The sequence below is a fragment of the Trematomus bernacchii genome, unplaced genomic scaffold (genome assembly GCF_902827165.1).
Source record: "Trematomus bernacchii unplaced genomic scaffold, fTreBer1.1, whole genome shotgun sequence".
Lineage (NCBI taxonomy): Eukaryota > Metazoa > Chordata > Actinopteri > Perciformes > Nototheniidae > Trematomus > Trematomus bernacchii.
The window spans coordinates 429,199-438,025 of record NW_022987618.1 but is presented as its reverse complement, the minus strand read 5'-3'; positions in this window follow the sequence as shown (position 1 = coordinate 438,025).

Sequence of the window (8,827 nt, the reverse complement as noted above, 5' to 3'; positions counted from 1 at the left end):
CGCACAGCCGGTGCGGTGCGGTGCCTTTTAGCACGAGGCCTCAGTAGTAGTAGAATCCCTTCCCCGTCATGGATTGTCCGCCAGGATCTGGCTGGACGAAATCAAATGCAAATCACAAAATATTAGAGAAACTTAGTTGTTTTAGATTCGTTAGTAGTAGTTGTGTAATGAACAGCTTGCCTGCTAATATGCTAACCTAGCTTTGTTTACCTTGGTAGCTAACACGATATGAACGTTAGCTTGGAGGAAAGGCAACTATAATGCAGTGTAATAAAACTACTATGAACAAAAGCTAGTGGTTCATATTAGGCTAGCAATAACGTGTTTATAATTGCAATCGTATACGGGTATTCTGCTACCATACAATGTAACTTGCATGAATACATTGTTTTGCGCTAGCATACAGCTAGCCTCGTTAGCTACATGCAGTATATGTACGGTCACAATGTACGGTAAACCGGAGTATACTGTATGAGTATTCCGTGTGTGTGACTGCAGACATTCTCCTGCCATGACAAACATGTAAGGCCATCTGCTGACATTGTAGTTGATATATTTAAACGCTAGCAACGTAGCATCACAAAAATGTTTTTCTGACCAAAACTAGCTCAAGCTCCGTGTGTTAGATCGCTACGCCAGCTATAATGTAATTACGTTTCGCGACTGACCGGCAAATCACCCGCAGTATACTGTCAATAGGTATTTTGTGTGTGAATGCAGACATTCTCCTGCTATGAGATACATGTATGCAAGGCCATCTGCTGATATTAGAGTTGATATATGGAAACTCTAGCAACTTAGTTAGCACAGTTAGCACTGTGTCAATGGCTTAGCAGTCCAACACAGTTTACACATTTAAACAGTCTTGTTTGATAAATACACAAATAACAATGCAAACTTACAGGTTGTATACCCAGATCTTCCCCTGCTCCAAACGGTCCAAACAAGCTGTGCATATCCGGCCTCAAACTGGGCAATGTTTTGGAAGCTTTCGTCTGTGAAATGCTGGTTCTTCGAACCTCTGGAGGAGGAACACGCCGCTGCTGGTGTGGCCATAGCTCTTCGGGATTGGTCCATTTCGTTCCGGGTACCGCATGACATCAGGCGGTACCCGGAACTAAATGGAAGACTCAAATGGGCAGTGACGTATCTCCAACGAGGCGTTTTGGGGAGGTATTTTCTGTGTTAGAGTTTTACTCGCTACAGGGTGTACTTTGAGGGTTTTGACTCTGCACACCGTTTACATGCATAAAAACCTTCATAACACACAAGGGGACGGGTAATAACCGGAAAAGCATGACATGGGAGCTTTAAGGAGTCGTGGTGGAGTCACGCATTCTGGTGAGATCAGGTTGGTTGCAGGCTAAGAGATCAACTCAGTGAAAGCACCGCCTGTTGACCAATCAGAGCTCCGTGTGCGGAGTTTAAAGCGATCAAGTCATATTACAGGATAGAGCAAATACAGAAAAACTGCCGTTGCAGGAAAGACGGCCGGCAAAAATCACCTGACTGTGTGAACGTGAACATTAATAGAATATCCCCTCCCATCTTCAGAGCAATCTGACTATTATAACATTAGCGTTAAGAAAGCTTACTTAAATATCTGCCACAACATAAGTAACCGGATCAGAGTAACATTACGTACAGTCCGCGGCACTGTGAGTGCAGACGTCGATGTGTCCCATTATCATTCATATCATATCACATCATAATGTATCATATATTTCCTTATCTGAGTCAGCTGAGCCGTATCTGGCCGTGCAACACTCACAGTGTCACATACTGTATGCAGAAGTATTATTTTAAGCAACACATTAACACTCGACTCGAGTCAAATGTAATTAAAGTCAGATCCACTCGTGTCTTGGACGGGGCAGTGATATCATAAACCTGTTAATGTACGCATTCAAACGCTTTTTCTTTTACCAGCTGTATTCACCTTGCAGGTGCAGCTATGTGGCTTTGATCCTGGATAAAGTGTTTAAGTCACGGATGTTTAAAGTTTAACTTCTTCATATTTGACTAATATTAAAGTTCACTTTTCATTCAGGAAGTATGACGCTGCGCTGTCAGTACGCTTGTCCATGTTTGAGATTGGTCGAATGCTCCAAATACCACCCCTTCCATGTGAACGCGCACCTAACTAGATAGGACACGGCTGGCTTGAGCGATCCACTTGATAACCAGCGTCGTAGTACAGTTTAGCGAGAGCGCGTATGTTTTGGATTGGGCCAACCGGCTAACTCAAACATATCCAGGTTAGGAAAATCCAGCTTCGAAAATCGAGCTAACGGAGCCCCCTGCGGCTCCGTTAGCTCTGGCCGGCGTCCCGGCAGCGGAGTCCGGCGTTATAACTGGAGATCAAGGAATGCAGCGAAACGCGGACTTGGTTCGCCTGCAGCCCGCTGTAGTATTAGCTAAAGAAATGATGTTGAACAAGGCTTATTAAGCTGAACATCGCCACAATTGTTCTGCTATGTATCTGTACTTATTTTATTTTATTAACGTGTGAATGACAAGCATTAAGAATAACAAAAAATTGCTAATTCTCTTGCAGATTGTGAGCATGTTAGCCTAGCTTGGTAGCCCCGCCTTGTGTTTCAGCAGCAGGTCCCGCCTGGGAGTTAGACTCTGATGTTACTGTCGAGCCGTTAGTGGCCGACACCGCCTACTTTAGGCTTCTCGGCAACTCTGCAGAATCCTATGGGTGACGTCACGGACACTACGTCCATTTATATATACAGTCTATGGTACAGACAGAGAGATCGAAATACCGTTTCCCATGTATCCCGAATACAAAAAAATACAAATACAAATATTTATAAAAATATGTATAAAAAAATATATATATCTATATATACACAATCAACAGACACATGTATACATATGCACACATTAAGACATACATAAAAGCACAACAATCAATATATACAAAATAACAGTCACTTCAATATCTTTGGGAAATGTACATTAGTGCACAATCTTCAGTATTACAAAATCTCCCCCCTGGCTCCTGAAAGCAGCTAAAGTGCGTTGCCAGCTCTGAGAGAATCGAACCGTCTCTGACCCAGGGCTTTTGGCCGCCACCACCAAAACCCCGGGAGAAATCAGAGTCTGGAAGCGACCCCTCTGTAATTACCCGACGCTCCGCTGCGCGCTGATTGATGCCTCTTGATGAAGTAGCTCAGTGATTGAAGAGTAAAGACGCAACGGAAAAATCTATAAGAGGCCTTTAACTGCAACTGGAGAGCAGCGCGGGGATTGGCCGTCCTCCATTCTGCTGGTTAATCAGACGGAGGTTTGGCCAACGATCATCAACGCTCATCAATCAGATCGATCAATGATAGAAGAACCAGGAAGTCTCACATGCTGGTATCTCTGCACTCCTGTATATCCTCCCATGTGTGTGTGTAATGTGTGTAAAACAACAGAGAGGAGAAAGAAATGTCCCTGTGAGGGATTAATAAAGTACGTCTTCTTCTTCTTCTTCTTCTTCTTCACTCTCGGATGAACTGAATTTATTCTACACCGTTAACTCTGCTGCCGCTGCTTTTTAATGGCTTTATGCTTTCATATTTCCTCAGCACTGTGTGGGAAAGTGCAGCTTTATAAAAAGGGCTGATGACACATGTTCAGAACAACCTAGAAACCAAATGATTATCTTTCCTTTCCTGCGTGGCTTCCAGGAAATATGGAGGAAAACACATTCAATCTTTTTGATGGTAAACAGGATTTGTCAACACTTGGTCAACTGAATCTGCTTTTTGCTTTAAAACAAATGTATTCATGGACACACACACACACACACACACACACACAGAATATGTTGTTGAGATTTGTTGTTTTCAGGAAGAGAAACCAATTTTATTTGTGTTGAATTTCAAATAAAACTTGTTTTTGTCCCTCAGACAAAAGCAGCTTTCTCAATTTCCCACGTTTAGAACGTACCAGTAAACAAGCATTCCCTTTTGACGTGACCAGGAAGAGAAACCAATTGTATTTGTTGAATTTCAAATAAAAATGTTTTTCTCAAGCAAACAAAAGCAGCTTTCTTAACATTCACCTTTTAGAACGTACCTGTAAACAAGTATCCCTTTTGACGTGACCAAAAATAAATGGTTACTATTCTTGACACCTATGAATTAATCATATCAACGGTTTCTTTTAAAGGGTCACTCGTTATAGTTTTGAGTAAGTCAGAATAAAATGCGAGAAGTCCGTGGTTTAAAAACCTGGAAAAAGCCCCCAATATGTCGAAACATGGCTTAAAAAAGTGCAAAACTTGGTGACCACACATGACTCTTTTTAAAGTAAATGTAATGTATTTAAAGAAACTCAATACAGTCGGTTTATCAGTAATGTGATGTAGTGTTTTGGTTTGTATCAGTATAAAACAAAGACACCAAACGTACAGAGGCACTTGTGTTTGTTTCTAGTTTTTATTAATATAATGTTTGCCTGTAGGTGTGCCTGGTCCACCTTAAAAACCCCATGGAGCCACAACCACAAGGGTGGACAATTTGTATTCAAAGTTTGCAGAAGAAAGCAGTAAAATAAGCATTTTATAATTGGCTTTTCTGAAGGTTTTCCTGGCCGACACCTAAAGAGCCATTTGGAGACTCCAAAATGGCCATTAGTGACCAAATGATACCATGGGTCAAAACTTGAAAATAAATAATGGAAGTGTTTTTTTTAGTTTTTTGTGGGAAATTCAAAACAGCAGAAATACTGCTGAAGCTTTATTATAGCTGTTATAAAAATATAGTTGTGTGCCATCTCTCCGCAGAGCTAATGGTCAAAGTGAGATGTTCCTCTGCATTCACCTCCTCTGACTCCTTTAGGTTTGACACCAGTAGCAGGAAGTGGGAATACACTGAGCGAGGACACTTTGAAGTATTTCATCAACAATGTTTCTATATTAGCTCTCACTGCCTGAATGATAGACACACGTCTGCACTTTAAGTCTAACCATAGGGTCTTAAATAATAACTCCAATTTAAATTATGAGAGCCACAAATTTGGCGATAGCGATCAGATAACATTCGCTAGCTAGCTTGTTAGCTAACTATTTGTACAGAGAGTGCCTCACAAACATGGCGGCTCGTTTGGCAACCTTCTCTTCATTACAAAAATACGTGTTCCTTAAAGAATTCAGATGCTGAATCTGTCTTCATTTCACATTGACAACAGCTCAAGTTTTTGGGGAGGTGGTGAGTTGTCATTCCCAATTGTTTACGGGGTTTATTAGTTCCTTAACTCTTTATAAAAATGTGTACAGTCTTTATCTTAGATCTGTTTTTCCGTTTTTTCCAATTGGCTTTCCGGCAAATCTAACTTTTTAAGGTTGTGATTCATCTCGACTTAGTTGGTTTGGTTTCATGCTTAAAGCCATTTATATTTTCTAAACTCCAATAGCATAATATAAGGGAGAAATCGGAGCAGTTTTAAAATCTGCGGTTACATTTATTGGCGTAGCTGCATCCATTTCTAAAGAGATAAACATTTTTACTTGAACTTTTTCTATGAGTTTGTTTGCATACTTGAATTTCATCGACGGATAGAACATATGAATCCAATTGAAAAGCCTTTGATCTGCTTTACAGAAACTATTTTCAGCATAAGTTGTCATCAATAACTAAAAAACACGTTGCGTATCTCACAAAGCTGAAGACTCAGTGAAATATTTCTCAGGAGGTGGAAGCGTCTCGTTTCTCACCTCCGTCAGTTTTCTACCGTAGGATTTCGCCTCCCTTAATCAACACGGCAGCTGTGTTTCTGCCTCCCTCCCCCCCTCTTCTCCCCCCTCCTCCTCCCCTCCTCTCGCTGTCACTATCACTGGCAAGACCGCCATGACAGGTAGGTATTTGCAAGAGATTAGGGCTGTAGTATTTTGGCATTAAGGTGAATTAATACAGCAATGAATATGGAAAATGCGGGTAATTACCAACTCTGAGGCGCTCTGAGACACTTTAGGGACGTGTCAGAGGATTTTCTCTTCCTGCTGTCTTCTTTACCCTCCTCTAAAACTCCACCAGGCTTTCCTCCCCTGCTGTTATCATCGTCTCTTCTGCTAATAGCGCAGCGACCCCCGAGCTGGCAGAGAGCGAGCGTACGACTGGTTGAAAGCATTGATTATCACGGAGCATTCCTTGATGGAGCTGTTTGGCTTGATGCGTGTAATTGTGGTGTAATTAAACATTGACACAGGGGCTTTAACGGAGGCCTGTCAGACTCCCTGACCTTCTCGCAGCTCGGAGGTGAACGTGTCGTTTATTTCCTGCTGCAGAGAGACAAAAGAGGAGGTTTGCTCTGTCTGTTGGGTATAAAGGTTCCCAGCAGGGAGGCTATGATGTGAAGTATGTATATTCTCTGATTCATGTGATGTCCAGCTGTATATAAACGTTGTTCAGATGCAGCCTTTTGAGGTTAGTGTAGCGGAAGTTTTGGTCGCTTTCAAGCTCGAAATATAAAGTCATCATACATAAGTCACCATAAAAGATTCTTAATTATGCAATGACTTCTGATTTTGACAATACTTCATTTGTTGCTAGGTAGATTTACTCAAGTACTGCTCTTAAATACAATTCAAAGGTATTTCTAGTTACTAAAAGGGGCCCTTTGAATATTGAAGCATGTTAACTTGTCACATTAGGGCAGGGGGGTCAAACTCAATTTCATCACGGGCCACATTCGCATTATGGCTGCACTCAAAGGGCCGGTTGTAACTTTCAGACTATACAAAAATACATATATAAATATTTAATATATATAAAATAATGTATTATATTACATTGGATTATTATGGGATAGGGTAATAACTTCATAATTAACTACGTCTGAAAGCAGCAGTCTAGGGCAAATAATTGCAAGTCTCTTCAGTGAGAATGTCACAAAATGATTTTAAAATAAAAGTGACATTTTGAACAAAAAGTCAATTCTGAGAAAAAAGGCATATTTAGAAGAAAAAAGTCAAATTTGAGATGCATTGTGGGACATGTAGTTTATGGGCAACGTGCTTCTGTAAATCGCCATGTAACCGTATAACAAACATATTATATTCTTTGCAAGCTCTTGTGGGGCCACATAAAATGAAGTCGCGGCCCGGATTTGGCCCCCGTGCCTTGAGTTTGACACCCCTGCATTAGAGGCAGAAAATATACATGAACCTGAAAATAAGCAGAATAGGGACCCTTTAATTTATTCTATATCCTGCAACCTGATTTATCTCCTGCACTGTTCAAAGGAAGTTATTGTACTTTTTACCCCATTTGATAATTTTAGTTAATAAAGATTCAGATCAAATAATGAAAAACAATCACTACAAATGTGTCTTGTATTGCTAAAGGTTAAGATTAGCCGAATGTATTCCTCTGTAAAAATGCAAGCTACCTTATTGTGAATAATGGAAGATAAGATGTACTTTATTGATCCCAATTTGGGATTTTGTTGCATTGCAGAAACATAAAAAGACAAGGCATTGTACATCAAAGAAATTAAAAGACTAGAAATAATCAATTCAAATAGAAATAAAATAGCATTAAAAAAGTAGAAAATATATATGTTGACATACCAATTTACAGTAAACAAAATATGAAGCAGGATATTATATATACATTAAGTGAGTGAACTGCAACATAAAAGTGATGAACACATTATGGAATCTATAAATATAATACAATAATATAATATATATTAATCTGGAATAGGCCATTGAGAAGAATGAGTACTTTTACTTTAACGCTCGTACTTTTACTCACTTTCCTTTCCTTTCCCTATAGAGTATTTCTACACTGTGGTATATCTGAGTACCTTGCCCAACTCTGGTCAAAATACAGATGAATATTATATTGTCTTTTAGCTATGAAAGTAACAGCTGTAAATACAAAAAAGTTGCATATTTTTGACGTGTAACACAACGTGGGAAGATCTCCAAAATGAATCCAGGATAACAGAGTCACTGTCCGTTGTTCTAACACTTACTTTGCAACTTTCTCGCTGAACTTTGGATAACTATCCTCAGACAGAGACTTAAGGGATTCTTTAAAGAGACTTTTAATTTATGCCTTTGTTCTGTCACAGTTTTCTTCGCCCCGGCAGACGAGAGAAAGACCCTGATCCACTGGGATCAACAGTGTCTGCCTAAAGAGAGGTGAAGTCAAACCATTACTTTAGGGTTGTCTTCCAGAAGCTTCCACACTCTTCTGGGTCAGGTTTCCATCCAAATGTAGCTCACATTTGAACCAAATGATAAGAAAATGGGCTTGAGTCCATGCACTACGGTTAGACTATTGTTTCATTGTTCTAGTGTTGATGTTGTAGAAGCTTGGAAAACCACAAAATGGACCTTATTGTGTATCTTTATGTCAACGGTTGACACATTTTTGCTATTATAGTGGCCAATAAAGTGGTGCACTATGATGAAGAACAGAGAATGCTGTCAGAGATATGTCTATAGCTAGAGTTAAAAGATATGAAAGGATAAAAGAGGATGGAAACACATACAAATACACACAATACATTACAATACTCTATCACAACTCCAGACTACATGAAGGTATAGAGTACTTTATACATTACAAATTGTGCACAAATTAGCTGTTTTTTAAAAATGTTAATGTCGATTCTGAGAGGTATTTTAATTAAGTACAATGTGTGCAAATTGTTCAGGGTGTTTTGAAAGGGATAGAAACAGACCAATGGAGCTGGGATGGATGGTAGTAGAATAACGGGAAAAATATCCAACAAGAGCTGTAGTTTCTTGACGACTTAAGCACCCACATTTTTCGTAAATTCATCGCCTGAAAACATAGACCCAAAGAACATAGAC